Source organism: Eubalaena glacialis, chromosome 14 (genome assembly GCF_028564815.1).
Source record: "Eubalaena glacialis isolate mEubGla1 chromosome 14, mEubGla1.1.hap2.+ XY, whole genome shotgun sequence".
Taxonomy (NCBI): domain Eukaryota; kingdom Metazoa; phylum Chordata; class Mammalia; order Artiodactyla; family Balaenidae; genus Eubalaena; species Eubalaena glacialis.
The window spans coordinates 51285019-51309840 of record NC_083729.1 but is presented as its reverse complement, the minus strand read 5'-3'; positions in this window follow the sequence as shown (position 1 = coordinate 51309840).

Sequence of the window (24822 nt, the reverse complement as noted above, 5' to 3'; positions counted from 1 at the left end):
GGCTGCATGTTTTTCTCTGTTTCCTGAGCTCTCACAACTGGCTCTGCAGTTTTTCCAGATTCCATGAGACCTCTTTATTTCCGTACAACAAAATTCCCTTCCTCTCAACTTCCCACTAGTGTGAGAGGGTTTCTGTTCATTGCAACCAGTTAGGGCACAGAGGGTCTAAGGTTTCTTGTGTGAGTAGGAAGTAAAGTTTTCTGCTAACAAGTAAAAAAATACTGCATATAGTAGAATTAAAATAAAACTGAAAGTGGTCAGTGAGGGAAATTTTTATTTTCCATATTCGAAGTCTTAGGAGTGAAGGGGTGCTAGAAATAAGGGGATGGACAATTATCTCTAGGGTCTAATGGACTGACAAGATCTCTGCACACACGGTGATTACTTTTTAACGGAGTAGACAGATAATCAACAAGAAAATATAAATTAAGATGGTAACATGGTAATCATAGACTGAGAGGAGTTTTATGAAGGAAATAAGGAGTAAAATTAGGAGATCCATTGGAGGCTTAGTGAAGTGTATTCCTTAGCATTAAATTATTTTGTTGGGTAACTGCCAGTGATCTCTGAGTAGAAAATTCCCATATGACCTTGATTCATTCTCTTCCTCTGCTTTGGCCAATGATGAGGGACCAGGCATGGATCTCTGATGGAAAAGTGTGGCCCAAGACAGGCATAGGTATAGATACAGATATATACTGGATCAACATATACTGCACTCCTAACAAGACATAAAGCTTTTCTTTTATATCAAAGATGATACCAAAACCCATCAATGTACTACTGAGTTTTTCTTCTCTATTTGGAACGGATTTGGATGGTGGATAATGGAACAATCGTTTAATGAGCCTACCTTCTACTAGGCAATGTGCAATATCTTTTTCACAACTTTCTGATTTAATGGACAAAGCCACCTACTCTCACCTTGTAATCATCGACATTCGTGTGCAGTGACTACCTGGGATTCAGGCTTCTGTCTGTATCTGTTCTGGACCAAAGGGTGCTTTAATATGCTGCTTGTTTCTTCTAGCCTCAAGTTCTAGCCTGAATACGGACTTTAATGAGCAACCCATATATAAATAATTAGTATAAAAGAAGAATTAGCTATCATTACTCAGTTGCTTTTTTTCTTTTTAGAAATGATTTGCTTTTCAATTTTAAGTTTTCCAACTATTTGGATGGAGATTCAGGTTGGAGAGAAGAAGTGTTTCTTTGTTTTCATTATCACTTCCTGCTAAAACTTACGTAGTTAATTTCCAGAGTTAGACATCCCCTTGAGTACTCATGATATGAAGTAGAGAGATTGCTGCTCTGTGGCTTTAAGATCATTGAATACCCAGAATAAACCACCTACAGGGTACCAGACCCATAGTTGTAAAAGCAAAGAGGATTGGAAAGGGAATACGCCAAGCACAAGGTTGCAGTTACGAAGCAACAGCGTTTACTGAGCGTGGAAAATTCTCTCACTAAATGGATGAACAGTCCTCTGAGTTCTTCCCAGGATGCCAGACAAGTGGTCTCAGCAAGAACTTTCTCTTCTTCAGGATTTTTATTTTAAAGAAAAGAAGGTTAGACAGATACAAGCACACTGACAAGTAAAGCCTTTGGATGGAGAAGTGAGGCCAGGAGCACCATGCGCTGCTTCTCCAGAGGATGAGTATTGGCTGCTTGCAGTGTTTCTCCAGGGTGCTGACCTTGGCATCCAGATGGGTCTTTGGTTATGATATTCTTAGTGCTTCTTTACTGTGCACTTTTTATTCAAAGGTACTTAGGTATGATGATAAGAAAATGCAATCACCGCCTCCCCCATTGTCCATCAGAAATGACATGTCATGAATAATTATTTCAGGCAAAGTGGTGATACTTCTTCCTCGCAGTCTCATTTTATCCCAGTGAGAAGATTTGTATCTACTTCTCTCCGTAGACTTAGGCTCGGGCAAAGTATGACACCAGTACGCATTTTTCTTCTCATTAGGTCAGTATTCTCTGATGTTTGTCATACATTTATTCAACAAATACTGATCCAGAGCCCACTTTGTGCCAGAAACCACTGGAGATGCAGCAGTAAACAAGACAGACAAGGTCTTTGCTCACATGAGATTCTAGTGAGGAAGACAGATCATCAAGTAAATATAAATAAACAATGTAATTATAGATTGTGACGATTTCCAGGAAAGAAAGAAAGAGTAGAACTAGGGTTTCTTAAAAGTTTATCCAGTTGGTGCTAAGGCCCATCCTCTCCTCATACCAAACCTCTAACATGCTTTCTTAATCTTTAAAGTATGCACAACTAACATTTATTTTTCAGTTTTACATACACAGCTTGAAGTATTTGCAAATTCAAGCTCTTCTGTCCTTTCCAAACAAATTTTAATCCCTAAGTCTCTCATATATAGACATTTTAGGACTGCCAGTAAGCCCAGTATTAAGCAATTTCCTTGGGAGAAAAGACACAAGACACAAATTCTACATTATCAAAGTTTGGAACCCAAAAGGATAAGTAACTGAGTGGCAGTTATTTGCATACATGTCTGTCTTCCCTATTAGACCTCCTTGGAGGTAGACACTAATCTGTTTCTTTCTTTTTTTTTTGTCACCTGTGATACTTAGCATCATGATATGCACATAGTAGGAACTCAGTATATTGCTCATTGAATTCAACTGAATTAGCAAAAACACAGGCACTTGCCAAAGGTATTAGTGAATACATGTTTGAAGAAAATTAACTAACAATTAAGTTAAAAAGTCAGTATTCACATGGATTTTGGCTAAGCAGATACATTTCCTTACTGGTGAACATAAGGATTTTCAGACCAATGAATCTGGTATCCTACAGTCCCTTGCCAACAAGGCATGGCAGGGATGGAGGAAAAGGAATGTGGGCTGAATGAATCTCTCCTGCCATAGTCATAAGCTCTTGGTCTGCCTGGCAGGAGCTATGAGAGATAAACTGAGAGGTCCTAGGATGAGAACTCCCTATGAAGGTGCTGAGGCTATTTTCATTTTGGCCTGAAGTTTGTGAGAAGGCTACACTGCCTGCCCCTACCAAATGATTTCAGGGTGCTTCTCCTCTGAGCCCTCCCTTCAGGGACCTGGTTCAAAGGATCCCTTTGTTGAGACCTTACGATGTGCAAGTCCTCTCCATAGAGCTGGGGATACAAAGATGGACAGTCAAGATCCTTGCTCTTAGGTAACCACGATTCCAAATAATCGGAGAGGAAGGACTTAACATTTAACCAGTAAAGGAGCACCAGCAGTGATATTCTCCCTGCCTTGAGAGTTCACCTTTGTACACACACACACACACACACACACACACACACACACACACACACACACTAGTACTTTCCCACATGGAATATATCAGTGCAATTGCTTCAGACCACACATTTTGGTAGTGGAACTTGGGGATGGTTCCAGGCTATGGCAGGGAGCAGGTTACAGGGCTAGGACCAGAAGAGACAACTGATATGGAAGAGGGATGTGGTTTTACTAGCTGGCCTGAGTTTTATGGAACTAAATCCTTCTATGATACAAATTCCTATGAAATGAACAGTGGGAATACACAATTCATTCAGTCATTCATTTGTTATTCATTCAATAAATGATTGTTGAGTATCTGCTATGTGCTAGGGAATAGGGATGCCACAGATGGAGAAAAAAGAAAGATATAATCTACAAGGGAAATAGACGTTAATCAAATAGTTTGACAAATGTAAAATTGCAACTGTGACAAGGGCTAAGCTACTTAGTGCTGTGAGAGATTATAATAGGGGCATTTAATCTGTCAGGGAAGGCTTTCTTTAATTTACCTGATTTTGCTCATACCATGCTTTTTGGGGTGGGAGAGTGGGTTTGCCTTCCACTTTGTGTTTCCCAAGGTCAATTTTCGCATCAATCTGTGAATGCATGCACATGATTTAAATAAACTGGGTCTACCTTTTCATCTCTTTATTTTCATTTTATTTATTTATTTATTCATACATACATACATACATACACACACCGTTAGAACTATTTTTAATGTAACCATGTTTACTCATCATCTTTGGGAGACTGTGGGAATTGCGTTGAAAATGCAGTTTCTTCAATCACTCACCAGACATGGGAGGATGTTTCCAATAAACTGGAAAACAGAGCTGAGTGATGTATCACAAAACTTAGCTTTTATGTTGAATGGTCCTCTTTTGAATTGGGGTATATTAAAATGGAATGCACTGGAGGCAGCATGGTATGTGGAAAGAGTAAGAATTTGGAGTCAAGAGGCTCCACCACTCGTCCATAGGGAGCCCTGGGTAATTTATGCATCTTCCCTGAGTCTCAGTGACTCCATCTGCAAGATGGGCATTATAATAACCACCTCAGTTTTTTGGTGAGGATTAAGACAGAATATCTGAAGGCTCTAGGATAGTACCTTGCATTGGTATGGGATCAAAAAATAGTTTCCTTCCCTACATTCAGATACTTGGGCCCCATTATCATAGGTCTACTTGGAGACAGCCTGCTGATTTCAAGGAGGGTTTCCTCTACCATGGAAAGGGGGATAGAGGAGAAAATTCAAGAGGGATTCCCATCTTGACCTAGGGAAGATGAGATGCCCATACTCCAGTTTATAACAAGATTCCATAGAAGAGGGGATAGAAGATGAATGTACATTAAAGTGATTTAAAACATGAGCAGACTCTGTGTTACGCACAGATGAGTTAATTGTTTTGCCTTAAATATATTTCCTGAAGAACAGAAGCCTGATCACAGCACACATCGTTATGTATTTTAGACAAACAGCACTTTGAATCAAATTATAGTACGTACATAAAATATTAAAATAAGACATTTATAACAAATCTTTCTAACTTAGTGCTCAGCTCTAAAATAGATTTATATATGGATAAGCAATAGGTGCGATAAATGTGGTACAGATACCACAATTTAAATTGCAAATCAATGGGGCATCATGGGAAAAAGGAATGCAGACTTTAAGTACTAAGGGAAAAGATCCAACTATGCAATAGTTTTAGGCCTTCTGCCTGATTTCATTTTGCAATGTCTGTATCTGGACTCCACATTTGATACATCCCAATATCTGCTCCCTAATATAGTTTTTTTTACACTCCCAACTTAAATGATCTAATTAAAGCTTTCATTTATTGTTCTTTTTGTTGATTGTTGAACTGTTGCCAATATACAGTTCCCCAGAGTCTTCGGGTTATTTTAGTTAGCTGGGAGATTTTGGAAGACTGTTATTGTTTCTCAGTTAACAAAATAGGCAAATGAGATGGGGAACAATATCCTTGCACGTGCTGGAGTGCTGCCTACTTCTCCAGATCACCTTGCACTCTTTTCCTCCCCTATGGTTTGTTGGACAGTGTGTGGTGAATGTGTCGACAACTTGTCTACAAGAATGATCCCTGCCTGAGAATATTAAACTTGTTTCATTTATTTTGAAGAACTTTGGGGCTATCAAGTTGGATGACTACAGAGCTGAATGTTTGTAGACTAGCTGGCCTGCTAGAATTCGAAGGATTCCCCCATATCAGAGGCCTTTGGAAGAGCCCTAAGGGATGAAGCTGTACTTTGAGACTGTCATGGTATCCAATTCATTTTGGGGAAGTAGACCTTTGCCCCCAGCGTCAAGTCACTAGTTATAGATGAACAGCTGTGACTTATCCAACAACTAACTATTTTCAAGGCTGGAGGCCTGTGAATGGAGGGGAGGAGGGCCAATCACAAAGGGTTAGTGACAGATTTCTGAGTACTGATAATTAAAGAGATCTCTCTTAGTCAAAATTGTACATGCAGCTACAGAATTGAAACATCTCTCCTCCGCAAGGGGTAAAGTTGTTTTACTTGGAAACCATTCTTCTTTGCCTGATCTATATGCTGAAAACTTCTCTTCCCACTGAATATCTGCAATATTAGTTTTCCTTTACAGAGAAAGTCTGTCTGGCCATATTTCATTTTCTTGTAGTGTATTGTATTCAGTTTTTAATGCTTGGGTTCTTGGTGTAGTTAACTCACCTACCTCCTTCCCACTCTGCTTACCATGATTGTTTCCAATACTTTTGTGGAAGTTGTTACATTAAAAATAATAAAGGATATGGTATTTGTTTTTCCTCTTTCTGACTTACTTCACTCTGTATACTACCAAATGTAAACTAGATAGCTAGTGGGAAGCAGCCGCATAGCACAGGGAGATCAGCTCGGTGCTTTGTGACCACCTAGAGGGGTGGGATAGGGAGGGTGGGAGGGAGACGCAAGAGGGAGGAGATATGGGGATATATGTATATGTATAGCTGATTCACTTTGTTATAAAGCAGAAACTAACACACCATTGTAAAGCAATCATACTCCAATAAGGATGTTAAAAAATATAATAAAGGAAGAAATAAATGCCTTCATATTCAAGATTTCAGGTGGTAAGATTCAACTGTACTTTATGTCGGCCAACCATGCCAGAAGAGAAAGGTATGGCTATATTCCTGCCGGAAAGTTGTATCCATAAGAATATATCTGTCAGTGCTTACCTCCATGTAGGTCAGTACAATTAGGATAGCTCTTAGAGAGGAAGATATTAAATATAGGTATACAGATTGTTTCTGGAATTAAGGTACTAGTATGGGTTCTCAATAGTCTGTTCCAGTAAGAGCCAAGTGTAACCTTAAAATAGAGATATAAAGAGTTAGATCTGTGCCATCCATTACAATAGCCACTGGCTGAATGGGGCTATTGAGCAACTGAAATGTAGCTAATCTTAGTTGAGAAGAACTGTAAGTATAAAATATATACCAGATGTTGAAAGTAATACAAAAAAGTAAAAGTAAAAAAAATTATCTCAATAATTTTATATTGATTATCAAAATAATATTTTGGACATATTGTATTAAATAAAATATAATATTAAAATCAATTTCACATATTTCATTTTCTTTAAAATGTGGCTATTATAAAATTTTAAATTATGTATGTGGCTCACATTTTATTTCTATTGGACAGTGCTGAGCAAGGTTGACGTAAGGTAATATTGTAACTGATCGGCTTAAAAGACTTTGGTATTAGCCAGCTCACTTTGTTCTTTATAGCATGCCTGAAATTCATTGTAAATGGGGGACTATTTTAAGTGTGCCTGGAGATCTTGCTGGTTAAAGTAACCCCATGGTGAGAACTGCCTTCCTGTGAGTAATTACTCCTTAATATACCTGATTAATAGGTTTAGATTTTAATAGGGTTTTCCTAAAGCAAAGTCCGCCAATTTTATCATATGCTTTCCAATATAACCATTATTTATCTTTGTGTGAAGAGTCTCTGGCCTTTTATAATATACCTTTTCTTGTTTATTCATCTTTCACAGTCACCACTTCTTGGAAGGGAAGTGCTATTTAGCTGAACGTGCTTGGACTCTGCAGGTAGACTGCCTGGGCTCAGCACCAACACTCACTAGTGACCCTTGGCACATTCACCTCTCTTAGCTGAACTTTCCTCATCTGTGAAATGGAACAATAACTCAAAGCTCACAGGGGAGTAATGAGCACACCGTGAGATGGTTGCCATACTGGGCATATGGACTTAATGAAGTGAGTCCCCATTCACTTCCTCTTGTTTTATGAGTGCCTGGGGGCCTAAGTTTCTAGGACACTGAGTCTGTATTGCTGATCATTGATTTTTTTTTCCCAAGAGAAGGCCATTATTATGAGCACTGTGTACCTGTGTGAAGCACAGATATGCTCATGGCAGTTAAGAAGGGAATCACAACAAGTTCTTGGCCTCTGTGTCTTTGTGTTTGTGATTCTCCCTGTCCAAACTACCCTCCTTTTCCCATCATTTCCTTTTCTCATTGTCTTGTCCATCTTTCAGTGTCCAGATGAAGTGCCACCTGTTTCATCAAGCCTTCTTAGACTACTCTAGACAGCACTAATTTATCAACTTTATACATCTTATTGCCAATACAGGCCAGTTTAGATCAAGTACCAAATACGTATCTGGTGTTTCAAATTCCAGTGCTTACTGTCAAGTGATTTCAAGCCTATTCATTTGATTTCATCCGCTGAACTGTAGGTGTTTTGGAGGCAGTGGCCATGCTTCATATCCCTTTCACAACTTCTATATCTTGTTCAAAAAATACTTGCTGATTGATCGATTGATTGATTGATTGAGTAGGGCTTGACTAATAGAAAATATGTTAATGCGAGAGTAATTATTCATGATAAGAAGTGACCCAGCAAGGAAAAGACCCATATACCATCTTTATAGATATCTATGTTAAATAATTCGTACACGTCAAAATTTAAGATTATCATGTAAAACATCTTATTTAACTGCTGAGTTCTAGGAGATACCTGAGTTAGAAAAAGATGACTTAAATAAGTTTCTGATTCTAAATTCTTTAAATAAGTTTCTGATTCTAGAATCTTTTTATTACAATTGCCCTGGGCGTATATTTTACACTCCTACAAGCCTCAGAGTACTGTGAAACATCCTTTACAATCTCAGACAGTATACGGATCAACTTTCTTTATAGCCACAGGATTCTATATGTATAATATATATCTCTATATATTCTAGACCCTTTGAGATACACACACACACACACACACACAAATATATGTAAATATATATGTGTAAGTAGAGGTATTAAGATCTCTAAGATGCCCAGTTTCTATTTGTGGTCTTTCTCAATAAGGCAGTGGAACATTGGTGCTTTCAAGTGAACTTAGAGATGCTGACTATGACATTCATGTCATTAAAAATAGTTAGCTGTTCTTGGCTGCATTCACAAAGAAGTCCCTTAATGCCTCTTTTAATTGGCAGGGTCCACACTTGGTGTCTATTTTGCAAACGTACCCTGCACTGGGCAGCTGGAGCTGTGTATGTGTCCGTGTATGTTCTCTGCAGGTGACACTACACCCTAGTCAGACAGCTGGGTCATTGTACTAGGACATACTGTATGCAGACAATGCCTTGCCTACCACTCCCCCCCCCTTTTTTTTTTAAACCCTGAAAGATGGTTGATATGGTCCATTGCAAAATGAACCTATATTGGAAATGGCAAAATTGTAATGTAAAATATACCGGGGTCAGTGGGGTGTGCTGTTTTTTGCATACATTTTTTCTCCCCTGACCCATGCCATTCCCCTTCCATCGGGGAAAAAAAGCTTCATCTCGCACAGAAATGTGATGTCCTTTACTGCCAGAGGCTGTTGCTGTTTTAAATGAGGAAAAAGCACAATGCATGAAGAAGGAAAATTAAAGCATATTCATTTTGGAAATTAGATATGGTGTCAGGAGACTCGCAGAAAATAGCCCCGTTTGAATGGAACCCCACACTACAAGACAGTTCACTGAACTTTTGACCACTATTTATGCTATGGAAGCTTTTGAAATAGGGAAGAGAGCAAAACATTTGATAGCTGCTTAATAGCTGAGTTCATATTTCTTTCTTTCTTTTTTTCCCACCAGGCATTTGTCTCTCCCTTCAATGTGTATAAGATATGCAAACACCATGTAGCTTATTGGCAGGCCTTTGTGTTAATGTCTCCAGGTTGGTTCCAGAACACACAGCTACTGGATGAGAGACTCTCCTGGCCAAGCCGGCGACCTTCCTTACCCTCCACGGCGCAGTCTGCTGTCTGCCTGTGGCTGGTCTGGAATGGCCAGTCCTGCCAGGGGCACACAGGCCTTGGGAGTGACAGTGACCTCTTTAGAGGTCATTCTGCAAATGCAGAGAGAATATACCTTTCACAAGTCCCAGGGATTCCTTATGCAAAATTGGACAGGAATGGGGGAGATGTTGGAAAAGGCACTTTGTCTAATTTCCCCCTTCCCATTATTTGGAAGAACAGTTCTCAATTTGTGATCATCCCTGTTCTGCTTCATTGCTTGCCTCCTGCAGAGCACATCACACCAGCCAGGTTAAGTGGGATTCAAGGGCCCTCCAGGAAGGACAGCCTAGATTTTTGACTCAACACTGAATAAGGAAGTACCTGCAAAAATGAGGGAGAGGAAGAGTTAATCAGGAGTGGAGGGTGGGATCAATTAGAGGCAGAAAAACAAATCCAATTTGTATTGGTATTAATGAAAAATATGCTTTAACTTTTATACAGATATGAAGCATGGAGCTAAATATTACAAATTACAGGTTGTGAGTCTATGTCAGCTTTATTATTGTTATTACTATTAATGCGATGATATCAAACCTAAGGGGTCACTGTGTTTGTTTAATTTATTTTCTGGGAAAGCTTAGCATTTCATTTCCAAGTGAGGACCTTTTATTTGGCCTCTTGGTGACTTGACCACACTGGCACAAATTGGACCCCGCCTCTCTCAGGATCTATGAGCTCCTTAGCATTCTCTCTTTTTGATCATTACCAGGTGTATTCTCATATCTTTACCCTCACTCCACTCCCCAGTCAACTGTGGGTCTCACTTCCATTAGGAGGTGATACAGTGCTGAGGTTTTAATGGTGGCTTGAGGGGGTATGAGGACAGGGGATGCTGAGAAAAGGCTTAATCATAATGGAATCACCCTGTGCCGCAAAATCCTGTAATGTGTCTCAATACTGACCTTCTGTGTGTGTCCTTGATTTGGGAAATAGGGACAATCTGTCCCCATACATGACTGTGAGCTCTTTACAGATTCACATTAGGACAAACTTCAACATGGGAACACATTGCTATTTTCTTCTGCCTTTTGCTCTGTGATTTTAACTTGAGAGAGCAAGAGCGAGAGAGAGAGAGAGAGAGAGAGAGAGAGAGAGAGAGAGAGAGAGCATCACTCCCCTCCTCCTCAACCCCAGCATTATTCATTAGGAGAGGATTTTTTTTCTCCTTTGGATGGGAAACGTCTCTCCTCTCACTAGCCAGTAACAACCCTTCTGTTCATCCTTATGTGAAACCTTCACAACTGCACTAATATGATCTCTGACAATTGGAAAGGAGCTAGGAAAATAAGGACCACTGTGAAGTCAGGAGTTAGCCCAGGGTCTTCTCAGGGCAAGAACTCTTCCTGACCACCTGCTTTTTGCCAGGACTAAGAGACTAAGATCTGTGTGCTGACCTCAGGCCACAGGCTGAGAGAAACCTGAGAAGTGCTTTAATCAAAATCTTCTTGGCCTCAGAAACGACCCTCTTTGTTTCCTGTTCTGCCTGAGGCTTCTTGGCACTGCCAGTAGCCATGTTGCTTTTGCTCTGGTTTTGTGAGAGGAAAGTCCCAGGGAGCCCTGGGGGACTGCTTTGTGCTCCTGCCCAAGCTACCCACCCACTTCCAGTCTATAGCCCAATGAAGGGAACTGAGATAGGATGCAGGGATGCAAAACGGGTGAGGTCATGCAGGCCACCACGTTAGCCACTGGCAAAAACCAGGCATCACAAACGGTGACATCAGGGAAGTACTTCACAGTTTAGAGCTGGAGGTGGGGGAAATAAGGGATCAGGTTTGGAAAATTCTCAAGCCCTCTCAGTCTGCTTCACCCTCCTCTCCCTACCTCTGAGGACTTTGCTGACGTGGACCCGTGGACGCAAATGCCCTGCATTTTTCTGTCACCACTGCCTTGGCAGTGGATCATCCCTACAGTTGTGACACCATTTGTGGTGGCCTGAAGTTCCCCTGCCATTGTGGTGTCTGATTGGGACTGGGCATTCACATGATGAAGAAAAGAGAAGACAGTGATCAAATCCAGCAATATTAGTCATGATGATTTTTTTCTCTCTCTTTTTAAGCCTGTGGAAGAGAATGAGGAGACAGGCCTGGGCAGGATTTCTGCTTTGTTTAATTACAAATGGGCATATTATAGCAAATATTAGTGATTTCATTAGTTTAGGAATTTCAAGTCTGACTCAAGTCTGAATATCATGTTATGATGACCAAGCTTTGAATAAAACTCCATCTCAAAAGAAAAAATTCCATCAGGTGCAATGTTGGTAAGATGACCTCATTGCATATTGGGCATATGATGGTGAGGTGTTTTCTGGGTCACAAGGGGTTTTGCTGGTAGTTCCAGAGTGTTTCTTTCATACTTACGGTAGTCTATGAAATATGAAAAATTTTTAAATAGTTTAGCCATTCCTTTCTTTATAAAATTGGTTTCAGATAAAGGTTTCATGACACAGTAGACTACTAGTGAGGCAACTTGATGGAATCAAGAGAGGGCAAACTTGGGTTCAAATTCCAGCTCTGCCACTTAGCTGACTTCAAGGCCTTGGGCAGGTCACTCTTTCCTGACTCTCCTGGTCTCAGTGATCTCATAAATAAAATGGGATAATAATCTTATTATTATTATCATTACAGTAAGAGATCTTAGAGCTGGAAGATGTCTTTAATATCTATACGTTCGTTCATCCCTCCCCATGTCACAGAAAAAGAAACTAAGTTTTTGAGACTCTAAGAACTTATTAAACAACATGCAAAATGGTCTCAGAGCTTGGTGTGGTCCACATTCTCTTGATGCCCAGACAAGTGGACTGTTTGTGTCCATTCGGGTTGCTATACCAAAAATTAAACAACAAACATTTATTTCTCACAGTTCTGGAGACTGGAAGTTCAAGATTAAGTTGCTGGCAGATTTGGTGTCTTTGATAGCCCTCTCCTGGTTCATAAACAGCTGACTTCTTGTTGTGTTCTCACATAGCAGAAGAAGTGAGGGAGCTCTCTGGGGTCTCTTTTATAAGGGCACTAATCCCACCCTGAGGGTTTCTCCCCCATGACCTCATCATCTCCCAAAGTCCCCACCTACAAATACCATCATGTTGGGGATTAGGTTTCAACATATGAATTTTGGGGATACATAAACATTTAGTCCATAGCAAGGACTTATTTATTCCTTATCATTTCTCAGGTCAAGCCTTTCATGTTGTTGATGATGAGTGCTATATAAGAGTTTTTCTGAAGTGTTTTAATTTTTTCCCCCATTGGGTTTTTATAATATATTCTTTCAGGTCTCGAACCTTGCATATCACTTGTTTCTCTGATGTCACAGTCTTTATTGGTCTAGCCCTGTGATTCCCTTCAGCTGGAATACTTTATTACTTTTTTTGTCCAATGATTCTTTGATTGTTTTTTTTTTTTTATAAATTTATTTATTTATTTTTGGCTGCGTTGGGTCTTCGTTGTTGTGCACAGGCTTTTCTCTAGTTGTGGTGAGCGGGGGCTGCTCTTTGTTGTGGTGCACGGGCTTCTCATTGCGGTGGCTTCTCTTGTTGCAGAGCACGGGCTCTAGGCGCGTGGGCTTCAGTAGTTGTGGCTCGCAGGCTCTAGAGCGCAGGCTCAGTAGTTGTGGCTCACGGGCTTAGTTGCTCCGCAGCATATGGGATCTTCCCGGACCAGGGCTCGAACCCACGTCCCCTGCATTGGCAGGCGGATTCTGAACCACTGCGCCACCAGGGAAGTCCCTGATTCTTTGATCGTTTCCTGTCTTGGCCTTGTTTTCCCCAAAGAAAATAGAATACCTAAGCAAAAGGACCATATAACACATTTTACCTAACCTTGTGGTTCCCAGATTTTTGCTTGCACTGATTAGTAAAAACATTTCTCTCTTCCTTTCTCCCTTTCCTCCCTCTCTCCTTCCCTCCCTCCCTCCCTCCCTCCCTTCCTTCCTTCCTTCCTTCCTTCCATTTTCTTCTTTTTAATAAGGGATACAAGTTTGTCAACATTTTGGTTTTCCAAGACCTTTAAAAAGGTTCCTTTTATGTATTGACATCACTTCATGACTATAAAAGACTTTCGAATACGATTAAAACATAGAAATAACATAATATTAGACTTAAGGAGAGTTTTTCTCAAGAAAAGAATATCAGCAGAAAGGCACAGGCCTTGTCTTTGGATCACTTAAAATTTTGTCACAGACCAACAGAGGCCCATAAATGAGTAAATGGGAGCTGTTAGTCTAAGGGACAGGGGTTGGGTTGCGATGCAAACTGGACAACCTTAACCCATCAGAAGCCTAGAATGGGGACAACAGTTTGGAACTCACTTCACAGGGCTGCTATGAGGATCAAAAAAAGCGGCATGGAAAATGCTGTATATATGTTTTACATATATAAATTTATTTTCTTTCTCTCTCTCTCTCTCTCTCTCTCTCTCCCCCCCCTCCCTCCCTCCCTCCCTCCCTCCCTCCCTCCCTCTCTCTCCCTCCCTCCCTCCCTCTCTCTCTCTCCCTCCCTCCCTCCCTCTCCCTCCCTCCCTCTCCCTCCCTCTCCCTCCCTCCCTCCCTCTCCCTCCCTCCCTCCCTCCCTCTCCCTCCCTCCCTCTCCCTCCCTCCCTCCCTCCCTCCCTCCCTCTCCCTCCCTCCCTCCCTCTCCCTCCCTCCCTCCCTCCCTCCCTCCCTCTCTCTCTCTCTCTCCCCCTCTCCCTCCCTCTCTCTCTCTCCCTCTCTCTCTCCCTCCCTCCCTCCCTCTCCCTCCCTCCCTCTCTCTCTCTCTCTCTCTCTCTCTCTCTCTCCCTCCCTCTCTCTCTCTCTCCCTCCCTCTCTCTCTCTCTCTCTCTCTCTCCCCCCCCTCCCTCTCTCTCTCTCTCATCTAATTATATATACCAGTATATGAGAGCTCTGAAGGACAGTCATACATCAGCACTGGGACAGACAACAGAAGTGACAATAATCCTGGCTTCCAGTCATAGTCTAGTGAACACAGAAGACTTTGGGAGTACAGACGAAGAAATTATTGTGCCCCTTCCTGATAGAATTTACATGAATACTGCCACCATCCCACCATCTGCACTGACTCCACACTGGAGGAACTTAGTCCAAATACTAGACATAGCCTCACAAAGGACTTTTGACGGACTGTCTAAAATATGTAGGCTAACTTCCTGGAATGGGATCTTGCCGGCAAGGCAGTAATGCTAGAAACTAAGTAATATGGAGCTGTGTAGAACCTTTAAAAAGAAAAAAAACAGACTACCTTTCTCTCATTGTTACCATATGCCTGATTCCTAAGCAAACTTTGAGCCATGTTCTTCCCAAGCTTATAGATGACTGAGTGTACGATGATCTTGGGAGCACTACATATTTCAGGCCGCTGCAGCTGGGCAAACGTCATGATGAGCCATTACTGCAGATGAGAAAACTAAGGTTCACAGAAACTTGCCAGTACCACATGACAAATAACTGGTAGGGCCACAGTTTAGAACAAATCTGTCTGACCCAACCAAACTCATGATCTTTCCAACAAACATACAATCATATATGTATGACAGTTACATATCTTAATGAGTACAATGAGTGAGGTTAATATAGAAGTAATGGACTTCTGTTTCTCCTCTCTTCCCCCAAATGACTTGCCTTTCACCTTTCCCTTGACTAGTTCTCTAACTCTAGTCACAGTTGAATTGCTTTTTCCAAGGTCCAGAGACAGATACTAATTTGGGGGGCAATTAGTTCAGGTGTTATGCGGGGCCCAGCTAACCTATGCTTTCTCAGATATCAAACAAGTCAGGTTATCCAATTATTTCTGAGAGTAATTACTGTGTTTTCACTTTAGCCCATTTCTACTCTTTGGCCCATTGTTTACCTCAGAGAGGAGCAAAGAATGAATTCAAATTACAGTCTGAAATTACAATGAGATTGCCAATAGAAATCAATGACTTGTCCCATGACAAGCTAGGGTTTATGAGGCAGCCTAACAATATCCTTATATCTTTGCCTACCTCATTGTACTGCCATTCAATCGGATTATACAATTTTCCTGTTATAAAGGGGGTGTAGTCAGGGCAAAAGAAAGTCTAATTGAGTTTAATAAGGCTGGAAGTGGTGGTACAGAAGCCTTATAGAGAAAAGAATATTACAAATAGGATATTCCAATAAGAGTAGTCTGGGCTGTCTGTTAAGGTTGATATTTATGTCCACATTTATTGACCTTAGAAAGGAAATATAGACAAAGCAGATAGAGGTTAAAGAACTCACCCTTTCAGCAGCAGGAGCCTAGATCTCAGTGGAATTGAAAAGTTATACTCAGTGTAGTGAAATACCATTCCATCCATTTTGTACTTATGAGAACTTCTGCTTATTTGGGTAAAGTGGCTGAAAAATACACCCTTCTCCAAACAAAGCAGAAAAGCCATAATGGAGACCGTGGAGTCACAGAAGATATACATAGTTCTAATGCTGTGCTATCTGATATGGTAGCCACAAGCCACATGTGCCTACTGATCTCTTGAAATGCGTAGTTTGAAATGAGATGTGCTTTAATTGTAAAATACATAGCAACTTTCAAGGACATAGCATAAAGAAAATCATGCAAAATATCTCACTGATAGTTTTTATTTTGCTTACATGTTGAAATGATAGTATTTTGGATGTATCTGGTTAAATAAAATATTAAATTAATTTCACCTGTTTCTTTATACTTTTAAAGGTGCAGTTACTATGTAAAATTATATACATGGCTTGCATTATATTTTTAGTGGATAGCAGCGGTCTAATGCAATGCCTAAATGATATCATCTGAGCGTCAAATTTCTATAATTTGTCTTTATTTAAATTAGAATGTCAATATTCATTCTGCTCGTGTGGGATATGGATTGCATCCACGAGTATGATGTGCATCTACACACACATCCATATTCATGCAAGTGTGAAGAATCCCATCACCTTTGGAATGAGAGGAATCATCCCAATAAATCCAAAGTTGTTTTCGCACATAGAAATGATGTTTTTTCCTGCATCTCTTTGTTTTGATAAAACCCACAGCCCCAAAGAGCACCATTTGGAATAAGCTACTGGAACAATTTATTATTTCCTCTCCATGGATTAGAGAGGTGGTACTTGGAGCAGCTTGTTAAAGAGAAGAGCTTGGCCCTTGCCCTTGCTCTGTGTTTAATGATCCTCTCTTCATGTGCCACCTCTCTAATCTGCAGAGAGATAGGTACAAATTGTATCTATAATGTTATATTACTTAACACTATAATGTATGATAAATCATAGAATTGCATCCCTACCTTGTAATTGGTGAGATGTGTTGCATGAGAGATCCCCTAATTCAATAGAGAGTGGTGGTTGCTCTTATATATAACTGCCTCTCTGAATCAAACCAATTCAGCCCACAAGTGATGAGGGGAGAGTTTAAGCCTTTTTAATTAAAAAAAAGCAAAAATATGACTTAAAATGACTTTATAGGCCCCTGGATTCAAACAACTGCTAAATAATCCTCTATTTGAATGGAGCCACTTCTTTCTTCATTCTGTAGGCAGCAGGGATGGAACCATCTGTAGGAAGTGGGTACCTGAGAGGACAGACATTTGGTGAATACATGTTATCATATATGGTAATCATCACTTTTAATTTGTTCCCCTTAGCCAGGTGTGTTTATTATTTTTGAAAATTACTGTCTTCCTACTGTTAGCCACACACACATGTTTCATTAGCAACACTTTTTGTTTTAAATCCATTCCTTTTATCTATATAGACTACTCCCTAATTCTTCAGAGTTCTTGTATCATATTTTGTTTTCTCCTCTTATTTCCTTAAGCTTCTGGGCTTATTTTATTTTTTAGCACTGCCTATTTTTGTGGCCTCTTTCCCTAACTGCTAACCTTCTTAACTTCCCAAGTGTTAATGGCAAAGCAACCAGCATCAGGGCATTTATTGCTTCAGAAAGATGGAGTACAGGTGATTGTATCTCCACTCCTAAGAATGCACAGAGGTTCTAATAGCAATATACATCTATACAGAAATAAGAAGGGACAATGACATCTAGATCAAGATTGTCAATAGTCACAGCTGTGTTCTTGGCCACTGAAAATCTCTGACCAACACTGAATATAATTTGATTACTGACTGTTCAGAAATTAGTTATGAAGACAGCTGAAATAAAATTTGACAGGCAAGTTTAATTAAGTCTGTTACAATTGCTATGACTTATACAAATTAGACTGTTCCAGCTGGATGAGGCCATAGACATGGCTAATCTTTCAGTAAGAACTGAGGAAACTTGGCTGCAATAACTAGTACTAGGCTCATTGGTGCCTTGAAGGAGATCTGGTTCTAGAATGAGTTTTCCTGCCCTCAGTCATCCTTCTTTCCATTCCTTCAGAGTCTATCTCAGAAAGTTTCTCTTTAGGAGCTGAATTCTAGGACTCATTGTTTGGGGCTGAAAAATATCCAATAAAAGTTGTCACATACTTGCTGCTTATATTTCTATTTATCATTAAGCAAATGAGTGAGATTCTATGACCTGATTTTGCACTTAAATTTTTTTCATATGTATTTTCTGAAGAAATATAAAATAGATTGTGTGGTCTTATCTTAATTTGATCACTTTCCAAGTCTGACTTTCTGAAAAGAGTAGAAAGGCAGCTTTTTGACATGAGTCATTGATTCTGTCCAAACAGACATAGGAAAATTGCAGCTTAGCACAGTCTACTTGAAAAAGCGGTGGGATGGAGGTGGGGTTGCCTTATGGTTTTCGGTTACATCTGCATTGCTTTTCCTGAAGTCTACAGTTTTACATCTTAGTAAAGAGAAACAATTCATTTGGTGAATAATCTATAATACAATTTCCAGAAGTCACCCTGCCATTTCTCAACTGCCAGATATATTTTATTTTTACTCTGCATGTAACCAAGGAAAACAAGGTTGCAAAATGATGCCAGCTTATGCTTTTCAGCTATGAGATGTCAATAGCCCTTGATTTTGTTGTTGTTGTCACTAATTTCTGCAAGTTCACAAAAAAGTGTCATAAAAACAAATTGCTTTTAAACGTCCTATCGTTATTCATCCAGTATTCTTATGAGAGATAAGAATATATTTGCCATAGTTTTTGAAATCACTTTTAATCACCAATATTCATGCCTGTAGAAAAGGCTACTTAGACTCTATTTTTTATTTTCCTCTCAGTTTTTTTTTCCTTCCTTGTGTTTTCATGCTGACATTTTTACTATAAAGTCGCATTTTCATCTAGGACAATGGCATCTTGTTTTTAAAGCAAACAAACACGAGACAATTTGTTTTGAAAATATGTGGGTTGATGACAAAGTCATAAGAATTTCAGAGAAATGTCAGCGCGAGTGTCACGAGAGCCAGTTCTCATGTGTTTCTTATATGAAAATGGAATTTGGTGCCTTATGTACTGACAGCCTCCACACGGTGCAGAAGTTTCTTTGTTTTTGCTGGGCATTGCTTTCCTCTTTCACTGTAAGCCCACTTGATGATTTTGAAAGATCAATCCTACTTTGCAGTGAATGTGTCTCTTAACCTTTTTGCTGGAAACTGAAACAGCGTATAAGTGAGTCCCACAAAAGGGGGAACTCTATGATGAACGGCAAGGAAGCAAAGGGTTATATTACAGTTCACATAAGAAAGAGCATTTTCACTAATCAGTACCCATATCATACATTTGTAAAAATGACTGCCTGACAGGTGAAAAATCTATTTTTTTTTTGACAGCGTACATTTAATCTTAAATCAATCCAACACAACAGTTCCTTTTTTTGCTTTACACAAACTCTCTTTCACCTTTTGATAAACTTTACCCCTGTGAACCAGAGAATGTTTCAGATTCCTACTCTTTTCTGTGTTGCAGCAGTATTTTGAGGGCAATGTAAAGCAGATTCATTTGGCAGAATGTTTTTATATGCATATCAGTGCAAAGGTAGGCTTTAATGATTTTGAGGATTAAAGGCTCTGTCCGAAACTTTGTAATATGCTGTGAAATACTTGCAGGACGAGTTAGACTCCTGACCCGCTGAGGCCTCTCTGAGGTATTCTATTTTAACCCGATGCATGGAGCACAATAGCGATAAATCTTGAAGCAGATTAAGTAATTTCCCCATAGTGGTGTGTCTATTGGAGTTTCAAATAACCCAGCATGGGGATTCAATTCTTGATACATTTGGATACTCCAGACTGTATCCCCTCTGTGTAAAAAAAGTTTCTGGCAGGGCAGCATCCTGCACTTTGACCCCCTTGTAAGAGTATAAATTGATGCCCTACTGAGTTCAGTGAATGCTAATTATTTTGCCGCTCCTGAATCCTTAAAAATAAAATAAAAGAAAGACCAAGAAGAAAAGATGGCCCATTTGCATGCTTAAAATATGCCAAAGATTGTATGAAGCGGAAGCTTGAGACATTATGACACTCTCAGGTCTCAGGATGCCGTTGGGGATTTGATTTACTTTTCTATTTTGCTTGGAGATATTCTGGTTTGGCCTAGGCGGTTTTGGCTAGAAAAATCTCTGAGGCTCACCAGAGAAGGTGTTCATGAGCATCAGTACCCCAGGGCAGCCAGAAAAGTATGTGCAAGGCTCAGAGGGGCCTTGTGATAGCAGTGGCTCTCCATGGGAGCCATCTTGAATTCAGCAGTTTAGTAGGGGAGAAAGTTTTCATTGTGTCTTCTCAGTGCCAACACCTTTGTGAGGTAAAGGTCAGATCTACATAATGAAACAAAAGCAGAGCGAGGTTGGGGAGAAGGGGACTTGTTTAATCCAGGAGACCAACAAACTTTGGAGATTTGATTGAAAACCCAAATGCTTCCCTGGGAATAAGCATCTAATTAGTATGGAAAATCTAAATATGCCCTTGACTTTTTTGTTCCTTTCTACAAATGACAAGTCCTCTCATTAAACACATTTTAAAAACCAGAAACTATGGGCTTGAGCAGAACACTATATGGCCCACTCATTTCTCTACCCCTTTGAAGAAGAGAGCTGTGGGCAATATTGTCATTAGCGGGAAAGAGCACTTGGCAATATCATGCTGATAGCACGTTAAGAAAAATCAACAACAGAAGTATAGCTTGGGAGGCCACACCTCTAGAAGCTCCAACTGCTGTCTGTTTCCCAGATCAAACCACAGTGTCTTTCTAGTGGCCAGTCCATTGGAAGGAAGCAGGAGGGGCAGTGTGGCTGTGCAGCCCAAGCAAAGAGGAAATGTGCTGCCAGTATGTGTGTGGCCAGTTGTATGCACATGTGTCATTGTGGGCGTGTGCATGTGTGTGAGGGGTGTATGCACACGCATTTGCATGGGGAGCATGTGGACATATAGATACATATGTATGTGTGATGGGTGTGCAGGTTGTGTGTATGTATGTCTGTTTAAAAAAAATTATATACATGACCCATGATTTGATAAAATAACAAACACCTTTTCCTCCCTCTGCCTCTCCTACAGTCTTTGACTCCTTGCTCTTAGTTACTGCAGTTTGTCACCATGAAAAACAAGAAAAAGAAGAGCTTACCGCTTCTTAATGGTGATAAAATGAAAATACAATTATTCCCTTTGTGATTTTTGATTCGGTCTAGGAATCTACTCCTGCACATTAAGTTGGGGAAACAGGAGTGTTTGTTGCATGGATCTGAGTCAACACGATACTTAAATAATGTGCCCAACTCCCCTTATCTCCCATGACTTTCTTACTCTTTTGCCAGCTAAGAGGTCTCACCATCTCAGTGGTTCTCCACTGAAGCTCTTTCCTCCTGCTAACACTTTCCTCTTGGAGTTTTCTAACATGGTCTGCATTTCTTTTTCTTCCTTATGTGTGTCTCTGATTTACAAATAATGTAGTAAAAATTCAATATCCTAGAACCCTAGACCTCAGGCTTGGAATCATGGAAACTTAAAGCTGAACGGGACCTTGAGGATATTCTAATTCAGTTCCCTTATTAACAGATGAGCATGTGTAGAGCGAATTCCAGAGGGCAGCTGGCTGTGGATCTGAGTATTCAAGCAATGGCATAGGGTTGACGTGGACATTTCACTAGAAGTTGTGACAATCTATGTCATGGCAATGACTGGAAACAATGCAAAGGACATTTCCTTTGGGAGATTAAATGTGGTAACTCACATTTGTGAAAGTTCTTTGTGAGCTATAATGTGGTAAATGCATGAAATGTAGGATGATTATCTCTGTTTTTTCTTTTATAACTAATAATGTACTAGGTGAAAATTGTACCATAACTTTTGAGAGTATAAAACCTCGTGAGAACTGAAAAGTCTAAGTGCATATTCCAAGGAAGCTCTCTACTGTGTCTCAAAATTGTTTAATATTTACTTTGTAGAAAGTTGCTTTGAGCACTCAGCCCTTTAGACAAGAAGGAATCATTCATACGGTTACAGAGAAAAAGCACTGGGTGGCGGGTCTGCAGGCCCACATTCCATTCTTGCTTTAGATTTTTGCCATATTTATTCACTTGATGACCTGAATGACCATTAATTATTTAACCTAAGTAGAACTCATCATTTTCTTTTATGGAAAAGTGATCTCCTCCTATTGCTATGACAGCGAATGAAACTATCAAGTGTTCATTTGCCCCAACCAGAAATGTGGAAAGCATGCTTCCCTCCTCTTTCTTCCTTACCTCCTCCCACTCCATCACCAGGGTCTGTCAGACTTACTGCTGTATATCTCTTCAACATCCCCACTGCTATCGTCCACATCTTCATCTCTCACCTCGTTTTAGTTTTAAGTTGTCTCCCTTTCTCCAGCCTTGCACTTTTCTCCTTCAAGTGCTAGCCAGATTGATCTTATAAATTTTAAATTTGATTTGCTCACTCCCCTGTTTAATACTGTAAATGACTTCAGAATGCCCTAAGGAGGAAGTTCAAAGTTGTTACCTCCATCTACAGGCCTTTCTTGACATGGCCTCCTCCAACTTTCCAGTCTCCTCTCACTTCAGAGCCCACCCTCCGGTCTGCACGATCCTATTTTGTTTCTTTGGTGCACCATCTTACCTCTCACCTGCGAGTTCTCACACATGTCATGTCCTTGGCCTAATACCTAAGAGTGAGCTCTTCTTTCCACCTCTGTTATCTTCATATGCTTAAATCCATTTTATCTTTCAAGTCTCAGCTTAAATATTCCTTTGTCTGGCAGCCTCCTATGATTGTTCCCCTCTCAGGTTGCTAATATCTCTCTACTTCTATTAGAGCACTTATCACAAATCATTAAACAGTCTGTGGTTCCCCACAATTCCATAAGCTCCCTGAGATTAGGGACCAAGTATGTATAATTTTTATGTCTCCTGGTTTTACTCCAGTGCCTCATATGTAGGATGTGCTCAAATAAATGTATGTTGAATAAATGAATGCATAAATGTCAGTGACTTATTATGTGACCTTGAACAAGTCACTTATCTTATTTGGGACACTATTTTCTTCATGAGTAGCATGAGAACACTGAATTAAAATAATCTACAGATTATCCATGTGAGGAAGCAGTTGAGCTGAGGTAGTTCTGATGGCAAAGAGAAGCAGCAAGGTATTTGAGTGTAAAATATGCAGAGAAGAAATTTTTGAGCTTCTTGTTCTTAGTTTTTGGATGATCCCAAAGGTAAGAAATGCACATAATCTACTGTCAGAGAGAGCCAGTTTGGGGGAACCATAATGCAACAGACATAGATACCACATTTCCTCCCCAGAGAAGCTGAGAAAAGGTCAAAGCATTATAGTGGGAGAATGATCCAATTAAATACCAATATGAAGCCAGCATGCTATGTGCCCAAACAACAAAGCTAGCTCTGCATTCTTATCAGTGTCTCTTTGAAGACACCTTCAAGCTTGACCCTGTAGTCATTGTCTTTGCTCCTCCTGATTCAGAAATATAACTAACTTTCCAAGTTTTTTGTCCTTGACTTTTTATTTTATTTTATTTTTTACCATTTTCTGTCTTCCTGTGCTTATGTTTTAACATATCTGCTCTGTGGTATTGTGGTACTGGAATTAAACACTCTACATCTAGGATTATTTTTCCAATTTACTGCCTTCTGGGGCAAGAATTTATTCCTTAGACTTCCTGCCAATCTGCAGTTGCTAGTAAATGATATACTGGTTTAAAGATTTGGATACTTTAGATGGGGAAAGAAAATCACAAAAGAAAAATGATTTTGATCTGAGACTGAAATTCAGACAAAAGACTGATGGTGGTGTTTGAGTAGACAGTGTATCAGCATGTCTCTATGTTAGGTAGAAGTACCAGCTTACAGCAAGCAGGAGAGAACTCAAGAACAAAATAAAACTAGGCCTACCTCTGCTTATTCAAATACCACCCACAACTTTCTGGGAGAAGAACATATGCAGAGCATATTTGAAAACATTATAAGGCATGCATAAAGTACAATATTAGTCAATTTTATATGCTCAGTTGCATGAAATCTGTGTGTTTAAAAAATATAATAATTTGCATTTCATGGCTTTTGATAACCTCAGGAGTGCACTTGAAATTCAGCACATGCCCACAGCACCTCCCAGCTCACCCCATTTTTAACTGAAGACCAATGGTTTCTATTAAGGGATCAGGCAGGGCCTCTGACAAGCCAGTCAATAACTATGTGAGGTTACTTCATTAATGCTATAATGGTTGATAGAGTGAGAGGCAAAAAACAGGTTCCTGACAGCAGCAAATGAAAATGATAGAGATTCCTGAAGCAATGCGCCTTTCCTTTGTCATTGTCTTTTGCTTCGCTTATTCAAAATGTGGCATTTATGTATTCAGTCTTGATGAATGTTGCAGGCTTTAAGTACTTTTTCCATCTCTAATGCAGTGCCGATTGCACATTCTCTCTCTCTCTCTCTCTCTCTCTCTCTCTCTCTCTCTCTCTCTCTCTCCCCCCCCTCCCTCTCTCCCTCTCTCCCTCTCTCCCTCTCTCCCTCTCTCCCTCTCTCCCTCTCTCCCCCTCTCCCCCTCTCCCCCTCTCTCCTCATCTCCCTCTCTCTCTTTTTTTTTTTTTTTTCCTATAACCTCTGCTGTCAAGGCACTGCAGGCTGAAGGGTTGCAGGCACTGGCTAAATAGCTTTTGTGCTATAAATGGTGAAGGTGATGGGACAATGCATCATAAGCGCTGGCTGGGTCATAGAGCAGAGAGGGTGGTGGGAGCCGGTGCAGCTAAAATGGTGCAAGTCCCCC